The sequence below is a fragment of the Cebus imitator genome, unplaced genomic scaffold (genome assembly GCF_001604975.1).
Source record: "Cebus imitator isolate Cc_AM_T3 unplaced genomic scaffold, Cebus_imitator-1.0 Scaffold24, whole genome shotgun sequence".
Taxonomy (NCBI): domain Eukaryota; kingdom Metazoa; phylum Chordata; class Mammalia; order Primates; family Cebidae; genus Cebus; species Cebus imitator.
The window spans coordinates 5,522,525-5,548,788 of NW_016107339.1; the positions used below are offsets into that span (position 1 = coordinate 5,522,525).

The 26,264-nt window shown below is 37.4% G+C and overlaps 1 protein-coding gene and 1 long non-coding RNA gene across 5 annotated transcripts in view; one reads left to right on the forward strand and one right to left on the reverse strand.

Moving 5' to 3' along the window:
• The window catches only part of ZNF385D (zinc finger protein 385D), a 691,222-nt gene that overhangs the window by 103,241 nt on the left and 561,717 nt on the right, over positions 1-26,264 (reverse strand). The window lies entirely within an intron of this gene.
• LOC108299943 overlaps positions 21,084-26,264 on the forward strand; it is a 55,711-nt gene continuing 50,530 nt past the window's right edge. The window contains exon 1 of the long non-coding RNA XR_001823173.2: positions 21,084-21,315. This is a non-coding gene — a long non-coding RNA (uncharacterized LOC108299943). The remainder of the gene's footprint in view (positions 21,316-26,264) is intronic.

Below are 26,264 nucleotides of genomic sequence, written 5' to 3' on the forward strand. Positions count from 1 at the left end.
TAGTGATAGAAACACAAACATTTCAAGTTTGTACAGAACTGAGAAAGATCACAGGAACCATGTTGTCCAGCTACTCAACCAGTGTACAAAATCCCTTCAGAATGTCCACAGCTTAATACTTGGCTCCATGTGTGACACACATCATTTGAATAGGGTGGGGAAGAATTAGAAATGTTGACTCTGATTACGTTCAAGGGTCAACTTGTCATAGATGTTTGTATCAACAGCAGAGAAAAACTTGTTTTATATCCTGGAATGAAATGAGTGTTTCCTATAACAAATCCTTAATTTCCTCCTCCAGCAAATGCTCCCCTCCGCTACTCCCGTGTGTGTCTGCTCTCTAGCAAGAACAGCCATATCTAGTCTAGAAAAATGAACAATAGATCTCCTTGGTTTTTTTTTATAAGGAAAATGTCACAAAAAGAATCACTTTAAAGCCCTTGTATAAAGAATTCCCTCTACCTGGAGCAACTCTACATGCCTGATAGATGTTGGGATGCCACCTTCTCCATGTAGTCTTAGGTACGTCTGCATCATAGCACTTCTGTCACTGCCACAAGAAGGGTTAAATACCTGTTACTCCTGACAGAGAGTGGAAGACCTGATATTACTCATCATCCTGTCCCTAGGGTCTAACATACATCTCTAAATAGTTGTCTATTAAATGCATGTTGAATTAATTTCACATTTTGATTTTAAAATGGAAATACGCATATGGTGTCTCAACAGATTTCGTATGTGAACAGGGTTTAACCTAATTCTCTGCCATTCTTTGGCGCTTCGCCTTATCTGTTGAACACACTTCAGGGGATTTTTATGGCACTTAATGCTGGAAAGCATCTGGCACAAACACAAACTATTATTTTTTCTCCGGGATGAAGCTTACCATCAAACACAAATTGTGCTATTTATGGGAACTCTCTTTTCAAGGGATGTGGCAAAGGAATAATATGGAGATTTTCACTTTTTAAACATTTAAATGAATAACTAGCAGGTTCTTTTTAAATCTGAGAAATATAATGACTAATTCCAGTGATGACTCTGCATTTTAAGGGTTATCTAAAATACAAAATTCCTTTAAATATGTACATAAAAATTTTCAGGACTCGGGAAATGCTAGTTCTTTGTTAACACCATTTTTAAACTTCTAAAATGAAATATTTATGCTTTGAAACCAATACAGAGAAATTAAGCATGGCATCACTAACACATTTCCTCCCTATACAGTCACATAGCATATACTTTGTGTTTGCTGAAGAATGCCTTAGGGGAATATACTAAATTTCCTATTCCTCCATACGTCAAAGGAGGGCTTCTCTCTATAACTTTGTAGAATTCACAATCTCTAATTCATAAACCTGAGAATAGTTCTGATTGTTCCTTTTATGAACTTGTCTCAAAGATCATTTCTAAAATGTTCAATTATTAGTGAGTTCCACGGGGTCCACAAAAGAATGGCTTACAGTTGAGCCAGTCGATTTGCCAGTGTTAAACGTCTTCACAGTTCTTTGAAGCACTCTGGTTACATTGAGAAAGCCTGGAGAACAAGACTACAGGTAACCTCAGAAACCTGAACTCTTTTGGTGGAGTCTACCCATATACAATTCCTTTAGGTGTTCATTCATTCACAAAGAAGTTATTCAACAGTTACAGTGGACTGGCTGCCATTGTAGTTATTGGAGTTAGAGATAGAGTGGTGAACAAGTTAGACTAAAAGTTAAGTTACATTTATAAATCTTCTAGCCTAGTACAGTGGTTTACACTTGTAATCCCAGCACTTTGGGAGGCCAAAGTGGGAAGATCACTTGAAGGCAGGATTTTGAGCCCAGCCTGAGCAACAAAGCACAACTCCCAGTTCTACTAAATTTTTGTTTTCAAAGTTAGCCGGGCATGGTGACATGTGCCTGCAATCCCAGCTACTCAGGGAGCTGAGGTGGGAAGATCACTTGGGTCCAGGAATTTGAGGCTGCAGTGAGCCAGTGTACTCCAGCCTGGTTAACACAGTGAGATACTTTCTTTTAATGAAACAAAAAATCCCAAAACCTTCTCTATAAAAAATATCACAAGAAAGTAAAATTAATTTGAAAAAATATCACATAAAAATGTGTAACTCCTTTGCAAAGGGGCTAATCTTTCAGTTACATAAAGAATACATAGTAAATTAAAAGGAAAAGGCACCAGCCCTGAGAATAATTGGCAAGAGCTTCCCCAAATTCAATGAGATAAATTATGTCAAAGTATATATGGTGTCTTAGGATAGAAGAGGGCCCTATAATGAGAATAAATACCAACTTTTGGCCAAAATAAAGGAAAATGAATGTTCTTCTGTATAAATCAATTTGGTGCCTGGGCTGAAATTCTAGAAAAGGATGAAAATTATGAATAAACTGTGCTTTTATGAAAATTATGGTCTTGGGGAAAAAAGGAAAAAAAATATTTTAAATAAGAAAAAATGGACAAACTGACCCCACTTCAGGACACCCCTGTGACCAAAAGGACCAAAACGATCTGAAGTGGGACATTTTATATGCAAAACTGGGGAAATCATCCAACTTCTTAAATAATGCTTCTCTTCCAGACTTAGAAAAACATTTGGTAGGCCCATAGAAAGCACTGCTTTTGCTTTAACTTTTGTACAACCAGAAGTGCAAACAGAAGTGATTTGGGGACAAGATAACTCTTGGAGGGAGGGAAGGAGGGTAAGCTGGGAAGAGACGGTGACGATGACTTTGGAAGCCTGAATTATCTGGACATGTACACATACCTAATTTCTTTTTGTGCCAAAATTTTTCCTATTGCATTAAGAAAAAACTTTTGTTTATGTTTTCTGTCTGGCCATGTAGTCAGGTACAGGTGAGTTGTGTCAGCAAGAAAGTTCTAATCCAAAGAGTTTAGTGTTAAGTTAGGTGCTAACTGCCCACTATCCCCCAGTAGTATTTAGCTGTACTTGGTAGAATTTTGGTCAGAGGAATTTTTCCCAGGGTTATCCTTGGAGGAAGAGTTCAGTGTGTCATACATTTGTTAAGGAGATGCTGCTATTCTGTCACACAGTGGATGTTTGTGTGAGGCATTTATGGAACCCTCCAATGTGTCAGGTAGTGAGCTGAAGGCTTGACATGAATATTTCACGTGGAATAAGTAAATGAATAAGTGATATGAATATTCTCACTTATTCCTTTTAAAAGCCTCTGAGGGAATTGCAACTATCATGGGAATTTTCTAGATGGGTGGTTTGAGAATCTAAGAGCTAGAGCAGCTTAACCACAGAGTACGAACAGAAGATAACTCGTGCAGAAGTCTGACTAACTCCAGAAACCACAATTACACCTCCTTTTCTCAACCCAAAAGAGAGTGAACAATGATAAAAAGCCTTATTATAACCTTATTATGTGACGTTATAGTGGCTTATCCTGCAGAGGACATAAGACTAAATAACGCATAGGAATTATTATTGATTTCTGGAACAATTAACTCATATAATTCCACTGAGTCTATCACAGGCCCATAAATGGGTTAAATAATATTGAGAGAATCATTCTATCTGAAGATCTTCAGTTTTTCAGTACCTACTGCAATAAACTTATGCTGATATGCTACACAAAATATAAAAGACTATGCAATGTTTTTTTTAATCCCCAAATGTGAAGCTTTCAGACATTAAGAAGTACCCTTGGGAATATAAAGCAGAAGATGGGGGCAGAAGTCAGCTCTTGCACATAGTTTGTAGGTTCATTTAAAGATTATTTTCTTTATTCTGTTCATATGGAAGGCTGTGTAAATGTATTTTTAAAAAGAAAACATGTTTGCATTTGTATGACATCGCTCTGGCATGGGCAGGGAGTCTAGATGAAAAGAGGAGGGTAAAACTGGGGAAGGAGTGGAAAATAAAAATATCATTATAGTGGCACAAGTAAGAGATGGTCACATCTAAGAATTTAATATGGCAGTGAAAACAGAGAAATTAGTGTAATCATTTGGCTACTATGTAAATTAAAAATTTTCAGAATTGATGGTGAATTTTGAGGGGTGGTCTCAAGGATCCCTGGCAGGTTTCTCCCTCTTGCAAATGCAAGGTTGGAGATTTCATTTCCTAGAATGGTTGATATTCAAAGACGTCCCAAGGTGTGGAGGAAGAACAGGAGTTGGGTTAGGATATGTTGAGTTTAACGAACCTTAAAAACACCCAAGTAAAATGTGGGCTCTGTAGCTATGCCTCCTGGAGATTAGAGATGAATTCTAGGCTGTAGCTAAATTGGGAAATTAATCAGCAACAGATGGTAACTGAAGCCACTGGGAAATGTCATTTGAAAGACAAATAAAAGGTAGTTTCCTGTTTAACCACTGAAACACAATCCTTTATCAGCTGCAACATTTAAATGAGTGAACTAAGACTCCAACTGACCATTTATGGGACAATATATTTCCAAATTCTTCATTGGACTAAAGTATGTATCATCACTTAGCTTTAAAAAAGCCTTTAAGTCTTTTCTTAAAGTGCTTAAGATCTTAAAGTTCCAGACAAAGAATGAATCATTTCCTTTTCATCCTCACACTAAAGTAAGTTAACTAGAAAGTTAACGTATTTCTTTCTGTTTTTAGAAAATCATCTCTCAGAATTTGATCTCTAGAGGCTAAATTCATAAGGGTGAAAGTCCTGTCACTAGAACAGCAAAATGGGGATTGGTAAAGTCCAACTATAGAAGGCTGCAATAAGGCGTCCTCCAAACCTGGCAGTAAGGTTATTCTCCCCGAGTTAAAATCGTAGTGGATGGAATTAACATTTACGGAAACCTTATAAAGGGGAGGTCAAAAGCAGGAAGGCAGGATGGGGGTATTAATCAAGGCTGACTAGATATAAAAGAGAGCTGTGTCTTAATGAATGTTATTCACATATCTGAACTAAGACTCTTATTTTGAATAGGTTTCACCCTGGCATCTAGAGAAAGGGAATTCAAAGATTAACCCCATAAAGAATTCTTTTACTCCCTGATAAATATAGAGGGGAAAACCACCCCACTACCACTACCACTACCTGATCTTACTTTTGAATGTGCCATTCATTGCTGTCTAGTACAACCACCGAAAAAAATGGTCCATTCAATAAATCACGTATTTTTAAAAATTTTATAAATATATCATTTAAAAGTCTCAATAATTATAAAATGTAAGCACCCCCGGCTTCTAAATGTGGAGAAACAAACAAAAAGCTGCAACTCAGTGAGATTTCTAAGATTCTACTCTATATTTTTTTCAATATTTTCAGGTATTAATTTTCAGTTTCTAAATTGACCTCCTTTAAGAGGTCAATTTAGAAACTGAAAATTTTCCTCAAATTCTATGATTTGAGGAAAAAATGCCAAATAGAGACTGAATTTGGGATTTGTGTGTGTGTGTGTTTTTTTTTTCCCAATGGCATTTGCTATTAGTGCTGAATAAGAAAAAAGTTTTCTCTAAGTAAGAATTATTAAAATTTTGACTGTAGATATTTAAAAAAATGATAGACCGTTTGGATTTCTATGATATATTAGTCTCCAAATTGTTTTATTTACTATTGTCAAAGCTAGTAAAAAAATTAATAAACATCTATGTTTTATGACAAGTTGAGACATTCCAGTGTTAAATACAGCAGTTGTCTAAGTGATGTTTGTTAATATCACTGCTTTCACTTTCTAAACCAGCAAGTGATTATTTTTCCCCCTTGGGCATATATTAACAATTTACTTTTTGCAGACAAGTGCACAAATATGATTAGCTTTTGCAAATTGCTCCTTATTCTGTTACTGGTAAGTAATTTTTATATTATTACACTGTAAACATATGCTATTTTCCACTACATATTCAGCTGTAATTAGCTAATTTAATGTGTTAAAACAACAAAAGAACTTCAAGGGTGATTCAATGATTCAAGCTGCATGGAAACTAAGAGAAATCAAGCATGAAGTTTATAAAATTATTCCAAAATTTAGTTTTAGGAATTGTAGAGCCCCTGCTCCTTAAACTTGTTGATCTATACTTGTGTTTTCACATTTGCAGGGCTGGTCCTGCAAATTTCTAAGCAGAAGGGATACACAGGTTCCTCTTCTCATGGCTCTCCCAGTTCCTAAAAATTGAATTATTAGTTCAAGTGTCACTCTTCTGCATTGAAGACTAAATTTGTTTATATATTTGTTTAATTAAATATTTATATATGCAGCAAATGTTCCTGCCCTGTGACATAGCTCTCTTTATAGGAGTGTGTGTGTGCGCGTGTGTGTATAAAAAATTGCAAAAGTGGTGCGAGAAAAGGAGATGTAGAACATGCAGCCATGGAGACAGGCTAAAACTCAAAAAATCTAGTATCATGGAAGCAAGAGTGATAAGAGCATCTGGAAGGGAATGCCTATCACTACTGACTGCTGCTGCTGTTAACAGATAGGAGGGCGTGGAAGTGTCCATTAGATTTTGCAACATGTATATTATTGGTAACTGTCACACAAGACAGGACAATTTAATGCTAATCTATTCACTGGAACAATAGATTTTGAAGACAATAGATTTTGGAAAGGAAATAAAGGATCTTAATGCTTGGTCATGAATTAGCTAATTGGATTGGCTTCCAGAAGCAAACTTCAACCATCTGACATGATTGTTCTGAATTGAGTACTATTATCTTATTTAGTACTACTAATATGTATTTCCATATTATAAATGAGTATCTGGAAACAGACCTGCATTTTATTCTGTCATTTAGAAAAGCACAAAGATGAGGTAATATCGTTAATAACATTAATGAGTTATGTTAAATACTTTCACGCTTTAAAAAAAGCCATGATGTAGAAAGTCTTAAAAGTGCAAATAAGAAAAAGGTATAATATAAAATAACTTATAAACTAGTTATCCAGTGTTAATTCTTTCAGAGATTTTTTTCTATCAGTAGGCACAGAGTAGGTGCTCAATATTTATTTGTTAAATGATAATTACATATTATTGTACAAAAAAATGAATCACACTGTTCATACTGTTACATCAACCACTGTCTTCAACATTTCTCCATTTGACCAAGATTTCTTGGTTTACATCCTCACAATGGTTACCATTCTTAGGGAGAAGTGCTATACCTTCGTGTACTTAGAAACAAGCTATAAACATGAAGGTACAGCTCTCAACTAGGCCACTAACTTTATATACCAAACATAATTCATTTAACCTCCAGTATGAATTTTTTTCTATCCTTAAAATATTAATAGTAAGGTTATCATCAAATTACTGAATAGAATGATTTATTGGTTATCTTTAAAGTAATTTGTTAAAGACTATAGAGGAGTCAAATGTTCATTATCCATAGAAATATCATTAACTTTAGGCTTTCCTCCACAGATTAGTATTTTAAGATTAGCTTTCCTCTGGTCTTCAATATCCCTAATGTCTGTAATGGCCATGACTTGCTAAATCGCCAAAACCTCACAGAGCAGAACTGCCTGACAACCAGAATGCTCACTGCAGAAAAACTATGTAAAAGAAAAATAAACTATTTCTTCTAAGCCCCTCCAGTTTAGGGCATATCTGTGATTGCAGCTGTGTGTTAACATAACTAATACAAATCCTTTTCATGTTAGGTGAGCACTAAAGAGCATAAAGATATCCTAATAATGGCTTCCAAATGTTTTCCAAAGAATATATTTTATGTATTATTCAAATGACTTTATATAAAATTCATACTTTTCCTCCAAGTTGGATTTTATTATGTCCATTTCAAAAGTGAGGAAACTAAGGATCACAATGTTTAAGAAACTTCCCAAGGTTCACAAGTAGTAAACGACAGAGGCAGGATTTGAAACCAGGTCTCCCTGTCTCCAAAATTCATTGCACCATGAAAAATTTCTCAGATATTTCTGTCTTAAATACAGATATTCTTCAGAATGAAAAATAGAACCAGAAAAAGGAGAGAAGATAAAATAGAAGTACTTTTCTGATAGAGTACAATTCCTACCTTCTTTTACACCAGAAAGTAAATAGAAAAAAAAAGGGGGTAGAATACTCTAACCAGTCATGGGGCACAATATCAGGGGCATATCAAATAAACTCATTTCTTTTTCCTTAACACAAAGCCAGACTACACTTATCCTACAGTTCAGTGGCTACATGACCGAGCGATAGACAATAAGTGCCAGTGAACAGGATCTGCAACATGCCCAGCCCTGATGCACTAAAATTCCTAAGTGTCCTTTTCCTAGCTCTTTCCTTTCTGCTTGCTTGATGCAGACAAACACAACAATCTTGGAAGCTCCCCATTAAAGATATTAAAACACGAGATGGAAGGTCCTGGATTCCTGAATTGCTACATGGAAGAGTTGTGGTGCTTTGTGAGGATCAGATTAGAGAAGCCCAGTTTTGGTGCCTTGAGCAAAGACTACATTTTAGGGAGAAGAAATGGAGTCTCCATCCTAGGTCTTTGATTTACTTACTGTATCACATTACAAGCTTTTTGTGGAAGGAATAATTTTTCTCTACCCAACTCCCGAATTCATGCCCTTTGGGAAACCTTAACTACTTGCTTCCAATCGGCTTTGGATTAAGCTACTGGGAGGAGAAAATACTAGTAGTCTCAGGAAGGTGGGAAGAAACATACTGAGGGTGTTTTCACAATAACTTACAAGCATTATATTAGAAGAGACCCTCAGCATGATTAAAACAAATTTGTTTCGTAGAAGTGTCATTCTAAGGAACTAGAAAGTTTTGAAGTCTTCACTCCAGAGACTAAAGGATGTGCAATATAACAGTGCCCATCAGTGCTCTATGTCCATCTAAACCAAAAGAAGGAAGAAGATGACTGAGCACCACCTCTGAGACAAGCACAAAGGGAACCATGTCCTAGGGTGTTAGAAGACCAAGAGAACAGCAGAAAAAACAATCCATGTTGATTTGTGCACTCATTCTTAGATCAGATGTTGTTAGAATCCATCCCATGTTTAAACACTGTGTTAAATCTTAGGGCTGTAGTGGCGAAAAAACAAACCAAAAGAAAAAAATGTTGACCCAAGACCCACACTTGACAACCACAAGGATTAAAGAAAACAGTGAATTTTAAAACATTAAGCTCATAATACATAAGAGTTATAGATATCATTACCCAGGAAGCTGTTAATATTATGATACCTAGAGCAATCTTGGTACAGATTATAATACTTTTAGGGAATTTCTACATTGCCATTTAACGCTTTTTTTAAAAAAGGCAAATTAAAGAGCTATTATTGTGCACCTATCAGAATGGTCAAAATTCAGAACACTAGCAACACGAAATGCTGGCAAGGATGTGAAGAAACAGAAACTCTCATTCATTGTTGGTAGAAATGAAAAATGTAACAGCCACATTGGAAAACAGTTTGGCAATTTCTTACAAAACTAAACACACTCTTACCATACAAGGCAACAATCATGTTCTCTGGTATTTAACTCAAAGGAGATACAAACTTATCTCCAAGGAAGAAAAAAAACTTTCATATAGAAATTTATAGCAGCTTTATTCACAATTGCCAAAAATTAGAAACAACCGAGTTGTCCTTCAGTATTTGACTAGAGAAGCAAACTGTTACATCCACATAATGGAAAATTATTCAATGCTAAAACGTAATGAGCTGTCAAGCCCTTAAAAGTCATAGAAGAATCTTAGATGCGTATTACTAAGTGGAAGAAGCCAATCTGAGAAAGCTACATACTCTTTGAGTCCAACTTCATGACATTCTGGAAAAGACAAAACTATGAAGACAGTAAAAAGATTACAGGTTGCCAAAGGTTACTTGGAAGAAAGGATAAATAGATGGAACACAGAGAATGTCAAAGACAGTGAAGCTATTCTGTATAATACTGTAACAAATATTATTATAAATCTGTTCAGACCCATAGAATATGCAACACCAATCATGACCCCTAAAGTTAATTGCAGACTTTGATAATAATGATGTGGCCTTGTAGGTACATCAATTGAAACAAATGTACCATTCTAGTGGGGAATATTGGTAATGGGGAAGGCTACATAGATTTGGGGGCAGAAGGTAAATGAGAAATCTCTGTATCTTCTGCTTAATATTACTGCGAGCCTCAAACTGCTCTAAAAACAAAGTTGAAAGAGAGACAGAGAGAGAGAGAGAGAGAGAGAGAGAGGGCGCCAGTCATGGGAGATAATGCACCTCTTCCTTTGGACGTGGTTAGGTCTGCCTGTGATATCAAGGACTGCTGCAACCATCTTTCACCTGTGAGGGAAGGTTTAGAATTAGGAGAGGAAGAACAAAAGGATGACAAGAATGAATTTTGGTCCTTGCTGAGATCATGAGCTGGTAAAATAACCCTGGAACCATCTTACCTTTAGATTTCTGCATTGTTATATAATAAACCCTTATTATTTGTTCAACAAAATAGCAATTTTATAAGCCCATTGTAATATATCGATAGTAGGGGAGAAAAGGTACCTGAAAAGATGAATATGGGCAGGAAAATACTGAGTGATGAATTATATAAACTGCAAACATTTGGTTTATTCAATATCACATTTAGCTGAATATAGATTTCTGATAATTAGATTTCAAGATACTCTTTAATAATGGAAGATTTGGGTTTTCGTCTGGTTGTCTCCAATGTAAATTTTCAAAGCTTTGTAAAAAATAATTAAAAAGAAAACCATCTGTACCCTATAATTGAACTAAATTCAGGCCGCATTTGCACAAAAGTGTATGTATTTCAGTTGTCCATAATATAATATGCTGAGTAATATTTCCCCAAAAAACCCCCGATCTAGTAACTTCCAGGGTTACATATCATATTTCTGTTTATTCCTCACCAATTCATTTTAGCATATATTGAGTTCATTCAGCACTTCCTAAATGAGTTCATTCAGCACTTCCTAAATGCCTATGATGGCCAAATTCTATTCTAGGTACAGTTGTATTTAAGAAACACACTTAAGGTAGTAAATCAAAGGATTTTACGAAGACAAATAGCCTCTAAAATTCATCATCTGGCACTCCAAAATATCACTTGCCTCTGATTTTAGAGAGTTGTGCAACTGCTTCACACAGGTCCAGAAGTCTGAGAGTTAAAGATCTTGTAATTCAAATCCTGGCTATGTATTCCGTGAAGATGGATATATAATCACTGCCATAAATTGACAAGTTATGCATAAAGCTACAGTGACAAACAAGGCCACGAGCCATCACAGGTCCCTGAAATTACTGATGCACTACCAAATCACCAGTGAGTGAAAGAGCAGGTGGCCCTCGCCCTGTAGGCTGCAGCTCTAAATCATCCCAATGGACTGGGAAATAAGCACTTCACCATTTAACATGAGCAGAGGAAGTCACTTCATCATTGGCCTGTCGAACAAACTGCTGACACAAGAAACTTTTCCCCACGTAGAAAACCACAAGTAATAAGCGATTGCTTAACATTTAGAAAATGCCTTTTTATTATTTTTTAGTTTTTTTGCCCAGGCTAACTTCCTTATTGGAAAATAAAGGTCAATTCTCTCTGAGTATCTTTTGGTGCACTCCGTATTTGAACTCTAGCAATGTTCCATTAATCCTATAGAACTAAAACCTTTGGTGACTGTCGATGGCATATAAGTTTAATGTATAACTATAGCTGTGCATTTGTTATCCATCTATTTGACTCAAAATGCCAACTGTTAGATAACTGAACAGCAATTCAATCAATACCATTTTTGAAAAATGTTACATCAAGCCTGAATTTATTATCCAAGATGTTGTGGCTTAGGATTAGAAAGGAAGAGAGAGAAAACCCAAAATCAATCCATCAGTTACAAAATAGAATTATAAATTGCTCCCAGAATTAATTTATATCATCTATCTATATTTTTAAAAGATTACTTAATGGATTTGCATGCTCAAATTTCTACTGTAAAGAGTTAAATTAACCAAAAGGATAGAATATATTGCCAGAGCCCAATTAACATTCAATTATATTATTCAAGACAGAAGTATCAGACATCTAGCAATCTTTGCCACAGTCACCTAATTTGTGATTTAGAAAGATAGTAACTATGAACAATTTTCCTATTTTGATGCCAGTGTCAAATATGAAGAGGAAAGAAAATTAACACTGAATACTTACTGTGACTCTGCTGCTTTGCTTACGATACCCTTCTTTAATCTTGAGAGCCAGCTTATACGGTAGTATGATCATCTTCATTATACAAGAGATTGAGACTCACAGAAGTTAAAAAAATTAACTTACTCAAAGTCACTCATCAAATAAGTGTTAAGACTAGAAATAACCTAATCCAAGTTCTTTAGTCTTTCCATTTCATAAAGCTGGAACAAATAGTAACCTGGAAAAGAACTCCTTTATCATCTGAACTTGCAGTGTAGACTAGGTGTGAAACTGAAACATTCATCGCTATAATTTACCAAATGATAACCCACAGATTTGAACAGATTGTTCCATCAACACTCTAAGATGTCTACTGTAGCTGACTTAATATAATCGCCACCACACACACACCCCAAATACTGAACAAAGGGTGGTTCAGTTCTTCACACACAAAAAAATTGGAACTAGACTGAACTTCAATCAGTGGCAAATCACTCCCAAGCTGACCGGAAAAGCAGAGAGCTGGAGTAGTGCTTTCACGCATGCTGCTAACTCTGGTAAGCACAGCTGGGCTGAGGAGACCTCTTTTCCTAAATTCTGTTGCCAAGCTGAATTTTATGATCTTCACTGGCAGCTGACCAAATGCAAACTCTTAACTTACAGCCAAGTTATCTTACAGCAGCTGTTGGAAGAAATCATTTAGAATGCAAATCCAGTCCTTAATCTATGGGAAAACTGTTGCTAGTGATGGATGGCTTTTGAAGCAACAGTTCATGAAAGACACTCTGATGTCCTCTGGTATTGTGGAGGAAGAAATATTTAGCTGCCACTTGTGTTTGTTTTCATTTGAGCAATTGTCCTTACAAGGGTTATTGGAGGTCTATGGAAAGAAAGTCGTCCAGGTGTTTAAAATCTGTCTCAACTCTCTTTTCTACATAAGTAAAATTGAGATCACAAGAAACACTGTAATAAGTTTCAGATAATGTTCTCTTAGTATTTAGGACTGCACTAACTGTAGTCTAAATCGCCTAAAGAACACAGCAACAGGAATATAATATCTTCTTAGCATTTAGGACTGTACTAAGTGTAGTGTAAATCATCTAAAGAACATTGCAACAATATAACAATTTGCCTAGAATTCTTTGTGATGCCAGGGAAGTAGCAATGTCAGCACCTACCATTGATCTTACTTCTAAAGAATCATGTTACTCTAGGTATGAATGATCAATTAAAGTTGATAAAGCCTTTTCCCCCCTTTTATTCATCTAACTGCCAGCTGACAGTGACCTTCTAGCATACCTAATACATGAAGAATTCACTGAATCTTTCAATACCTTTGATCCTCCTCTTTTTAGTTGAATGAAATCTTAGAAAATACTCAGTCCTGGTTACTAGGAAGTTGCTTACTGAAGAAACCTAGGCTTTGAGCAATATCTACAAAGATCTCATCACATAGTAATTGCTAGAGTTGAGGCAATAGAAAAATGTACATCTCTATTGGCTCCTGTTTTGTTAGGCATAGAGAATGATAATTGTGTAACTTCAAACACATCTGAAGAATTATCAGAATAAGAGAAAATTGCTCCCATGAATAAAGGATTAGAAATAGGGAGATACACCTACTTAGGGATTTTTTTTTTTCATTTTTTCAGCACGGCTCTTTGTGTACAGCAGATGAATTTTTCTACATAATTTAACTATGAATATTAGTCTAGAAGCTCTCTTAAACCATGACACAGATCTAATTAGCCACTTTCACATGTGCCCACTGAGCCAGCCTACACATGAGCCAACCTGCACAAAGGGAAAAACAAAAAGATATGTCTAACCATACTTATTTCTAGGTCTTGCTTCCCTCGGATCCCATCACTAGTCACTCCCAGTTTTCTTAAATACACAACTGTCTACATTACTAATCTGCATGAGTCTGTGGTAGAGAAAGTGGGTCTTCAACTGCGATGAGGAAAATATTCTGGATTCCCCACAATCATAACAAGAATGCAGAGCTGGATCTATTATCTTTAACAACTATTCACCTATATTCTACAAGGTTAGGCACTGCCAAAGACTTTGATAATCCAAACATTTCTTAATGATTAAACAGTAACAACTTATTTGGGAAAAAAGTACACTTCTCTTTCATTTTACTATTTTCCTAGCTGACAATTGGGCATTGATCTTATCAGGTATTCATCTTATTTGTTGATGAAGTAGGTAATGGAGGACCCTAGCAATATGTTTAGTGCTAAGATAGCAAGAAAAGCCTGGCTCCACTATAAAACTATCTAATGTCCATGACCAGACAAAATATTATGATGTCAGGAAATGGAGTAAGCCCACAGGAGGAGGACCATGTTCCCTCACCAAGATTGAATTGGGGCAAAGATATCTTCTCCTATTTCTCCCGAGAATGTCTCCATTTATTGTCATGGGGTGTAGACTTTTATGGTTTGAGTTGGAAAGAGGAAGAAGCCCAACTTGGAGAGGGCAGAAATATTTTAGAGCTTAAATAAAAGAAGGCTTGCATGTATATAACTGGCAAGCATTATGATATTTATTTGGTCATTAATTTATGCATTTAATTAGTATTTATTAAGCACTATATACCAACCAATGCTCTAATACTTGAATAGAACAGTGAACAAAATGGGCAAAAATCTTTGCCCTGATAGAGCTTACCTTCTAATTGGAGCTGGGCAATATACATAATAAATAATTAAATTATATAGAATATTAAAAGGTGATTGGTGCTTAGGAGAAAATCCATCAGCTAAGGAAAGTAGGGATGATAGGGGTTGAAATCTTAAATACAGTGGCCAGTATAAGCATCAAGAGATGATGATACTTCAGTAGAGCTTGAAGAAGCAAAGCAGGCAGAAATAGGAGGAAGGAGTGTTCCAGGTAGAGAGCAGAGTCAGTCAAAGGCCTGGAGGAAAGAGTGAGCCCGGTGCACTCAAGGACAGAGTCATGACTACACTGAGGTTAATGTAGCACTTGTCTAAGAAGCAAAACTTCAGGGATACTAAAAAACTAAATAATCAGGATGAATAACATTTTAATGCTATAGTTAAAAAAAATCAACTTTTTTTTTTTTTTGAGAAGATGTCTCACTGTCTCACCCAGGCTGGAATGCAGTGGTGTGATCTCGACTCACTGCAACCTCTGCCTCCCGGGTCCAAGTGATTCTCCTGCCTCAGCCTCTCGAGTAGCTGGGATTCAGGCACCTGCCACCACACCCAGCTATTTTTTGTATTTTTAGTAGAGACTGGGTTTCACCATGTTGGCCAGGCTGGTCTCAAACTCCTGACCTCAGGTGATTCACTTGCCTCGGCCTCCCAAAGTGCTAGGATTACAGGCATGAGCCACAGCGCCCAGCCCAACATTTTTTTAAAAAAGACAGGCTCTGATCCTGTGCTAGCACTACAACCCTGTCTTACTCACCTGATTATAATAAAATTTTCTTTACAAAAACAGGCAGCTATCTCACAGGCCGCAGTTTCCTAATCTTATCTTTAAAATATTTAATTAAAATATTATTTGTCTAGATTACTGAGTTTTTATAGCACCCTCTTAGATATCACACCCAAGATCAGTGCCTTACATAGTCTTGGACCTGGTCAGGAGGCCAGTGAGGCTGAAGGGAAGTGAGTGAGGCGGGCAGGGGGAGAAGGTGAAGCACAAAAGGTTTCCAGAGGCCATGTTTCATAAAACTGTATGGCCTCTGAAATCTAAGGATTCTGCCTTTTAATCTAAATGAAATGCAGCACCATTAGAAGATTTTCAACAGAAAAGGCACCTGATCTTGGTTTATATTTTTAAAATGATGAGCACAAGGAGTAGAAGCAGGGAGAATGATTACGAAGAATTTTACTATAATACAGATGAGAGACAGTGGTGGCTTGGACCAGAGGGGTGGTATGAAGATGGTGAGAAGCAGTCAGATTCCGGATATATTTCAGAGGTATATCTAACATTGTGTAGGATTGAATCTAGCATGTGAAATAAGAGTTAGAACGACTCCAATATGTTTAGCCAGAGGAACCAGAGGGTTGGAGTTGCCATTATAAGAGGAATATTGTCTGGCTTTGGAGGACTGAGCTATGGCCTTTAGTTTTGGAGCTATTAGGTATGAGGAATCTATTAGGTAACCAAGTGCAGATATTGAGTGTGCAGGCAAATATTTGATTATGGAGTTGAGGGAGAAAATCGGATGTAGATACCAATATGGGGGTGATCTGGAGGTCTATATTGATAACTTACTCCCTTCCTCCATTTCCAGATACAGAAACATTTCTTCTGTGAAGCAGAATTGGGAACCCTTTTTGAGAGAATGTATCTCTCTTCGTGAGACAGGATGAATTGTGTGACATGTTAACTTTCACTCTTTTACGCTCTTTAGTGAACTAGGAGTTTGTTTAAAAACAAAAGAAACTTGGTTCTGTACATGAAATAGCTTTGGTGGAGTCTCTGCTTCCACTGAGATTTCAATCCTTGGCATTTTTTATTTTAAATATTGGCAACTTTTTTCAAGTTAGAGGAGACAGCATGGTCAAAATTTTAGAAACTGGATCCCACCACCACTGTGATACTTCCGAAATTTGCATCAAATGTTCTGCCAACATGTAATGTGCTAATAGAATTGCAACATGAACTGGATATTTCCATATCTCCAGAGGGGAAAAACTGTGGTTGGGGGCATGGAGTGGGGGAAGAGAAACCCTTCTTTATTTATTTAAACTAAAGATTTATCATTTCATATCAAACTGTCCACAGGTAAATACGTAAATACATTTTGCAGTCAATCTGAGTGTTTTATAAATAAACAAACTTTGCCACTTACGTTGGGCTTATTCAAAGTCAAGCATTAGGTCATACACTGTGGCTAAAGTTTAAAAGTTCTGTTTCATGTATAAAAATCCTACTGTGGGCTAAGATGACAAGTTCCTTGTGGCAAACCATTTGTCTCTCTAGTCTGAGAAGAGATGAACTAGTTAAGACTAGCTCTTCAGGAGAAGACCCAGTTTGCTGACTGATCATATGGAACAAATGGAGTGGTTGCAACAAAATATTCAAGTTAATGTTTTGTTTTTGTTTTTGAGAGGAAGTCTTTTTCTGTTGCCCAGGCTGGAGTGCAATGGTGTGATCTCAGCTCATTTCAATCTCTGCCTCCCGGGTTCAAGCAATTCTCATGCTTCAGCCTCCTGAATAGCTGGGATTACAGGCATGTGCCACCATGCCCAGCTAATTTTTGTATTAGCAGAGATGGGATTTCTCCATGTTGGTCAGTCTGGTCTCGAACTCCTGACCTCAGGTGATCCGCCTGCCTTGATCTCCCAAAATGCTGGGATTATAGAAGCCAACACGCCCAGCTCATATTGATTTTTAAACCTGCGTAAGAATAATAATGCAATCCTTGACAAACTCGATCAACTCCTATCCCAAGAAGATTCAAGACCACAGAGACATCAGTGAGCCACTTTTAGTGTTTAGCTCAGCTTTTCAAAACATGGATTTCCTATTCAGTCCTGTGTGCCTTATATATTTCTACATAGATTACTTTCTCATTAATTTATGTCATTTGCCCTGGTTTTGTTACACAGATTAAATTAAGAACCAATAATATCTAAATGCTGGTAGAAAATAAAAACACAGAACTCTCTTAGTTGGTCTATTTCAATCAAAAACAGATATGTATCACTGTTATAGACAGTCTAACCATAAAAGAAATTTTAATTTCTGTAATTAGGCCTTTTAATAGAAAGACATGATTTCTAATTAAATTCATGTTATTCTGTAATTTAATATGCTAGCCTGTTTTCTTTATGCTTTGTACTCTAAATGTTAAAATGATTCTCTAAATTATTGTTTCAGATTTTATAAAGTGATAAAAATACAACAAAATACAAGAAAGAGAAAAATAGTTTCTTTATGGAATACACAGAGAATACATTAAATGTTTTTAAAAATTATATATTTATTTTAAATATTTTATGAAACCAATAAATGTCCTACCATGATAATATTTTATCATTGCTCAAGTAACTTTTCTGATAATGCTACTGTCTTAAGAAATATGGGTTGGCTTGGAGAAATAAGATATTTTTCTATAGTACAGACACAGCATAAGAGCAATTGAGCTGACTTTGGGCAATTGATTTAAAAATATTTACTTCTCAGTGTCTTTTTAAACCATGAATATAGCTAGTTTTATTTAAAATAAGATGAAAATTAAAGATAAATATTCCCTAGCCCAAGCCAAACCATAAAACAAAAACCTAACTTAAGAAGCCATTAAAAATAAACAAAATTAGACTTGCAAACATTCTAATAATACATAGGCTAAACTGCTTTTTACAGAATTACTGAATATTCATTGAATTATAATTCACATGCATTTAATTTCTACAATATCTTCATTAGAAGCTGGAGAAAGCTTTCTATGATAATAAGAAGACAATAGATTATAATTTCCTTTTTTGAATTAAATAGGCAAAAGCAGAATAATAACACTATAGCACAAATAATCAAGCAAACGCTGAGAGCTATTTTGGTAGAATATTTTATATGAGAGAGAAGGTTGAGTCAAAGATAGACATGACAACTCAATGAGACCTAAATGTAAATGATAAAACCATTGACAAAGCCTTGAAGGAAAATGCTTTTCCCCTCGGGGGATGATTTGTACTGGCCTCCAGGTGTAATATTATGTGCACTGATGAGCTGATCAACAGAACAGAACTTCTACCCAGTTGTAATCAAGAGTGATTGATGGTTGGGACAAAAAAAGTTGATTATCATGACAAGTTCGCTGATGCAGAGAAAATAAGCTCTGCTTGGGAAATGGATAAAACCTGTTCAGAGACTACCTTCTGAAACCTTATTTGTAAAGGAATCGAAAAGAAGGTTAAAAGTTGTGAAGATGAACTTGATGTCCCGATAAACCGGATAAGAATAATTTGCCATACATCAATCTCCACAGATTTCCTAAACAAGAAATTTAAAAGCTCATTTATGCCCAATAAAGAGTAACCACATACCCTGAATGTTACTTATGTCATTATATGTAATTATGAAAAGATCTATTTCTTGAAGTACCACTGAAAATCACAAGTACACAGAGAAATTTTCATGGCATATCATGCCTCCATTTCTCTTCAGCTCCTTCCTCACAAGCTAAGACTTCCCCCAAACCACTGCAATATTTACCACTATCAGATTCAATTTATATCAAAACACAGATTTGGACTGAGACTACCGATCCCAGAGGCAGTATTTTGCATTTAAAATTAGGTTTGGTAGGCTTCATAAAAGGTGATTCTGGGCCAGAGTGTAGGGTGTAAGTACAATGTTCTTATGTAGCAGTATCTGGATTGTGCAAAGATCTCTGGAATATGAAAGAATACATTCATCTTTTCAAATTCTGATAAGTCATCTAAGAAATGCTAACAATGCAATCCAAATGCAGTGTGTAAGTTATGGCATGTCTTGTATAATTTCATTCCCCTTAACCAGAGAATGAAACCAAATTTCCACTCTTAAACCAATCACAATAAGAAACTTTAGTGTGAAGAAGGTAAAAAATGAATGGGTGGTTCATCTATGTAGACACTTTAGAAATTTTTGGCCATGTAGACACTTGAGAAAGGTAAATTATTCTTCACAGTTACTTTAGTTAATTAATATGATAGGACTCAGTAAAAATTAGACAATAATAAATAGCAACTGTTAGGAAGGGAAGGATATGAATGGCCATAAAACCCCAAATTACACAAAAAAAGATACTAAAATGAGTTACCTTTTCTTAAATTCGTTTGCTCATCTGACTAGGAACAAACCCTTCTATTGTCCTAATTTTCAAGACTATGGTGAAACTGATGATTTATTAAATGCTGAAATATAACAAAATATAACAAAAAGAAGCAAGAGTCTTGATAAACAGGACCTAGATCGGATGAAATGGAATGGGCAAATTTTATCTTTGAGACTTTCAATTATCGGTGACCACTAATCTAGTTTCTACTTTTAATTTCTACAAGTTTTGTTAGTGCCTAGTAATGCTTTAGGAAATGTATACAGTTGTAAAAGAGATACCAAAAAAATCTGATTATAATTTTAGTAGATATGTATATCTAGCAATTTCTGGGCAACTGGTTTTCATCAAGGATTTTATTCCATAGCTAATAAAGATTTCATCAGTGATAAGGTTGCTGGTACACTCTGAAATATTCACACTCATAAAGTTAAAATTTGGGGATGTTTGACAATAGTAATTTCTTTTTCAAATAAACTAAAACTCAGAGGCATCTATGAAACAAGCTTTCAGGATCCTAAGAACAAGTTTCTAGATCATGCTCAAGTCTAATTCCACTTATTTACTTCTCTTTAAAAATATGTGAATTTTCATATATAGGTTTTAGAGAATCAGTTGCTTAGGATACGAATCCTGCATTGTGGAGAGATTAGGTAATGTGGAAAAGGAAGCCTAGAACTCATTTTTAGCAAAATGTAGAAATTTTTCTAAATGCTCCTTAGTGAAGTGAAACTTAAACCATCTTAGAGAATCCTGGGTTTTGGTTTTCTTTTCTTCCTCTTTTTTTTTTTTTTTCCCCCAGAGATGAGGTGTCAGCCTGCTTCCCAGGCTGGAGAGCTGTCCTGTGATCAGTGCCCACTGCAGTCTCCAACTGCTGGGCCCAACCAATCCTCACACCTCTGCTTTCCAAGTACCGAGGTCTACAGGTGCTCACCACCATGCCTAGCTAATTTTAAAATTTTTTTGTAGAGATAGAGTCTTGCTGTGTTGCTCAGGCTGGTCTCAATCCCCTGGCCTGCCCGTGATCCTCTTCCACCTCCTCAAGCATTGGGATTACAGGTGTGTGCCACTGAAACAGCCAGGTGGGAGGGGTTTCGTGGAGAACCTCCAACCCGCCTGCCCACTGAGGTGTAGCCTCAGGAAGTTCAGCAGGGAGGAGCCTGGCCCCTCCTTTTCCTGGGTGGAACCTGGGATTGCGAGGGCCAGCGGGAAGCCTCTAGCAGGCGGCTCTGGCCTGGCAGAGGATCCCTGTTTCCCCCACTTTTTTTCCCTTTTCACCCAATAAACCCCAGCTTTATTCACCCTTTAAACCGTCTCCAAGCCTAAATTTTCCTGGCCATGGGACGGAAAAGAACCCAGTCTTAGCTGAACTTAGGAAAACTCCTGCATCATTATTGGCGCACAACGTGGGAGCTCGAGAAATGGTGAGTGAAATGGGGACTCAACCTCAGTGTTGGCCGGGGTGTGGTAGCTCATGCCTGTAATTCCAGCACTTTAGGGGGGCCGAAGCGGGCGGATCACCTGAGGTCCGGAGTTCGAGACCAGCCTGGCTAACAAGGTGAATCCTGTTTCTAGTAAAAATACAAAAATTAGCCAGGTGTGGTGATGCACCTGTAATCCCAGCTACTCAGGAGGCTGAAGCAGGAGAATTGCTAGAATCCCAGAGACGCAGGTTTCAGTGAGTTCAAGATCGCTCCATTGCACTCCAGCCTGGGCGACAGAGCTAGACTGTCCTGGAAAACAAACCACTCACCCTAAGCCTTTTCATCTTGGAATTTCTGAGCTTATGGGAAACCTCACTCCACCCCCAGTCGCTCCTGGGGGATTGGGGCCTTTTCATGGCCTTTTCCTAACTTTTTCCAGAGAGACTGTTGAGCAGCAGGCCCTCCCCACTCCATGCAGGGCTGGGGCACCTGGCCCAAGCGTCCCCCATAGCAGGCTGGCTGGTTCCCAGCCACAAGCATCTACAGCCTTCCCCTTCCCCAGCCAAGGGGTTTCACTCCTCGTGCGACTGTAATTAAGCTTAAACTCTCCCTGGTGGAGGAACCAGTTGCCTAAGAATAAGAGGTTCTTCTCCAGGCCTTTAAAACTGTTTATTTTCTTTCCCCTTCTCTATCCTGTCAGCAAGTTAACTTTTAAAGTTCTCTTTTTTTCTTTCTAGAAGATGTTTTACTAGGCCAGGACCCCCTCCCCAGCAACTATCACTGTTTATATTTTCTGCAAAGTTATGGTTGTGAAATCAAGCTTTCCTCTTGTTTTACATTCTGAAGGCTTGGCTTGTAACTCTGGTTTGCAGGCTTTGTTTAGCAGTCCTGTCTTAGGGAATAAGTTTCTTTCTGGTATGATATCTGCATGTTTTCCTAGCCCTGTCTCTTAAGGGACCCCACCCAGCGACTGGATTTTTTTTGTCTGTATGTGATGTCTGTAAAAGAAGCTCTAATTTGGCCTAAAGAAAAGCACTTGGAACTAATATGTTTTTAAAGGGGAGATAAAATGTGTGGTACCTTTCAGTTCACGTGACTTTAATTTTTGAGAAAAAAAAGTCAGCCCTAAAGACTATTAGTAAATTGCAGGTCAGGTGCGAGGTTTGCTAAGTGTGTTTGAGGTTACAAACTGTTCTTTGGGTTTGGAGAACTATCTGGCTTGCCAGCTTCACAACTGGTAAGGCCTGGGGGCAAATGGAACTAACCAGGGACTTGATTAAGAAGGCAAGACTTGGAGGCAGTTAGCGCACAATTAAGGCAACTTACCAAGTTTTACCTTAAAGTTAAAAACTGCTGGGAGTTAACGGGAACTACTAGAAATGGATTTGCATGCAAGGTGTGTAGGAACAGTAAAATGTGTTGTGTTATTTTAGTGAAAGGTTATAAGAAGGCATGGAAATGTAAACTTTGGTCTAGGGCTAAAGGATTGTTTTGCATTAAATTAGAAAAAAGCTGAAGGTTCAAAGAAGTGGTGGAGGAATGGTGGAAATTAATCTCTCGGAAGAGTTTCTCCGAACGTATTGACTAACCTCAAAAAAGGGTATTGTGTGGTTTTTCTGCAAATTGAGCATTGAAATAAAGTCACAGCAAGGTATTCTTAAAATGCTCATCTGCTCTTCGGCAAAATTTAGAAAGATTTATAAAAGGTTTTTGCTGCTTTAAAATTTCTGAGTCATCGCGTTGGCAAAATAAATAACTTTTGGTAATCTGGAATTCTATTTCATAATATCAAGTGTTTTAAACCTCGAACATTTCGTAGCCTAACCAAAATCAAACTTCAGTTTCAAATTGTCTTCTCTGGCACCTGGCTTTGCAAATACTTCCAAGGGCCCCTCAAGTGTTCAGAAAAGAAAGGTAAACAGGATTATTTTACATGGTCAGGTACTTGGGATTGCCAAAATGATGTTCAGTCTTCCTTAGCATATGTCTTGTTGAATAATGCTAATATATGTTCCAAAATTGTATGGGATTTCTAAAATTCTAATGTCTAAGTAGATTCCATCAATCATAATTAAGGTTGTTATGTTGTTATAAACTACAGAGATGATCAAATTTCTTTCCCGGTTGTCTTTCTAACTGTAACCACCCTGGACATTTTGCTAGTCACAGTCAATTGTTGTCTCATTTTAATCCTTTTCAAAGTTGGTTTATAATGAGCTATAGAACTTTAACAGGTGCTCTCAAATACGGGCTTCTGATAACTGTAGAGATTGTAACATTGGAATAAAGGAAAATGTATAGGATTCAAAGAGATGAAATGCTCATGAGTATCAAACAAAACCAGAGTTAACTAAATGGACTGAACTCAAAGTTGAAGCAACCTTTTTTGACTTTTGCTTGGAATATTGCTGATCCATGTTTGATTTTTCAGAGACAAGGAAACTTATTTTGAACTATTTACAGCCTTTTAATGATTAAGTGAGGAATACATACCTGTGATCAAAATTTGGAGCATGTTTGTTTCCCTCTGCCTGGTTCCTCTAGAATTTGGAAACTGAGTATTCTTACGGCATTTAGTTGTTTGCATCAGTGCAGTAAAAATCCATTTTTCTTTTGCATTAAGACACAATTGAAAAAAAAAGAAGGTATTTTACCAAGGCTTTGATTGGAAGTATATGCTTCCCTTTCAGGAGTCAAGCTTGTCTTACAGAGCCGATAAAAGCCCAATGGGAGACTGGCCTCATACCCTCATCTACACAGTCTCTGTACAGGGTTCCTGACTTGTGGTCAGTAAAGAATGTCACTTTCTAACAGGTCTAAGAGCCCCAAGCTTATTTTGGGACCTCAAGAGGAGAGGGTCACCCAAATGATAGGTTTTTGAGGATGCGAGCCCATTGCTGGATTGGGCTTTAAAAGGTCTTATCTGAGATTCCTTGTGAAGCAAACTTCCATCAAAACCAGTCCAAAAGGCCTTTGTAGAAACAATTATTCTTGCTGTACTTTATGCAAATAATCAAGCCAAGTATAAAACTAAAGTCTGTTTTGCAAACAACTCATCATAATTTGTTTTTTTAAAAAGTGAGGACTAGAGAGAAATTATGTTCCAAAATTCATCAAACTTATACATCTGTCATTAAATTCTAAACTCAGTAGTTGTTTTTAAGTTTTTGCCTACATTTTAGATTCTCCCTGCTGTGACCCTACCAGCAATCTCTGGCTGCAGCTCTGAAAGAACTAAATGGATGAGTAATGGATAAATCTGGATTGATACTCTAGTTCTGAGCAATTAGCCTGCAAATCCTATCTGGTGATGGAATAAATAGGGAATAAATAGTGTGCCCATCATCCAGAGGTTTCTTTTCTGGAAAGTAACACCAAGGGAACTAACTAGAGGCAAGCACCAGTCACCCAAATCCTAGCAAGCATAACTATAGCTACCTGTTAGCTGGGTATGTCACAAGAAATCCTTTCCTCTCCCTTGTTGGAGGAAGACTCAGTTCCACAGTTTCACCTTAGATTTGGCTTATGATAAAGAGTCCATGCAATCTCCTGAGACACATTTTTGTCCCAGACTCAATTCCAAGCTTTGGATCAAAGCTCTGGGAAAGAAAACTGGATCTAAGAGATCCAGAGGCAGATGAAAACAGAGGCTAAAAGGCACAGTGCAGGATGAGTGTGGCTGATTCCTGCCAGTTAAGCCAACCCCAGGCTTCCTGTTTCATGGATGAAGGCCATGTTAATATCCATGGCATAAATGAGGCCTAGGAAACTCCAAGCCTACTAGCAGTAGGTGGGAAAGAGACATAGGTGAGAGCTGATAATTCCTATTCTCTAGGCCCCCCTGCTTCATGAGATCAAGCCGCTTTTGAACTCACAGCAGTGCCTGTCAGTCACTGGAACTCAGGGATGCAAAGACTGAAGAGGGAAAGAAGATGCTCTTCCCTCTCTGCCTCACACACCCTGGATATCTTCTAGGAAGAGAAGGGAACCAGGGACACCTGCACCCCTCTTTCTAGATGGGTAGTCATTCATCTTCAGTCTGTACCCCTTTAGAATACATGCCGAATCCTGGGACTCCTTTGAAAAAAAAACACCTTTTTATTCCCTTCTCCTCCTCAGTCTTCTCTTCACTGATAGGTAATTGTGTCTCCATATTATGGTATGCTCCCCTCAGATGCAGGCTCCAAACTGGAAAGAGTTAATTTCCCAAACGTTAAATTGGTTGGCTTAAGATGGAGCTCAGGAGAAGGGAACCCAGAAGCCCAACATGCCAGCAAAAGGGGAAAGTGTTTTAACGAGTAAGGCTTTTGTCCTTCTTCTTCCTGTGCAAACTGGTAAAAGGCCTCAGAATTTTTTAGCCTTCTTTACCCCTCCCCTTGTTTCATTTTCATTCACGTTTTCTAATAACCCAGTTTGTCTGTTCTTGCCTTCAGGGCATCAGATTCCACAGTCATGCAACCAGGGCCTCCAATGTTAACCCCTTCTGCTGGGAACCCTTAGATAAGCCTTCTGGGGAGGCTCTGACTGCCATTTCCCCAGAACAGCACCCACCCCCGCCCCCCCACCTTTAGCAGAAAGCAGTTAAGATCGGTCTTAACCTTATTCTAAAAGCAGTTAGATATACTTTTTTTTTTTTTTTTGGAGACAGTCTCACTCTGTCTCCCAGGCTGGATTGCAGTGGCATGATCTTGGCTGACTGCAACCTCTGCCTTCCAGGTCCAAGTGATTCTCCTGCCTCGGCTTCTGGAGTAGCTGGAACTACAGGTGCCCACCACCATGCCCAGCTAATTTTTTTTTTTTTATTTTTAGTAGAAATGGGGCTTCACCTTGTTGGCCAGGCTGGTCTCCTGACCTCAGAGGATCCGCCTACCTTGGCCTTCCGAAGTGCTAGGATTACAGGAGTGAGCCACTGTGCCCAGCCACACATGTACTTCTTTTTTTTTTTTTTT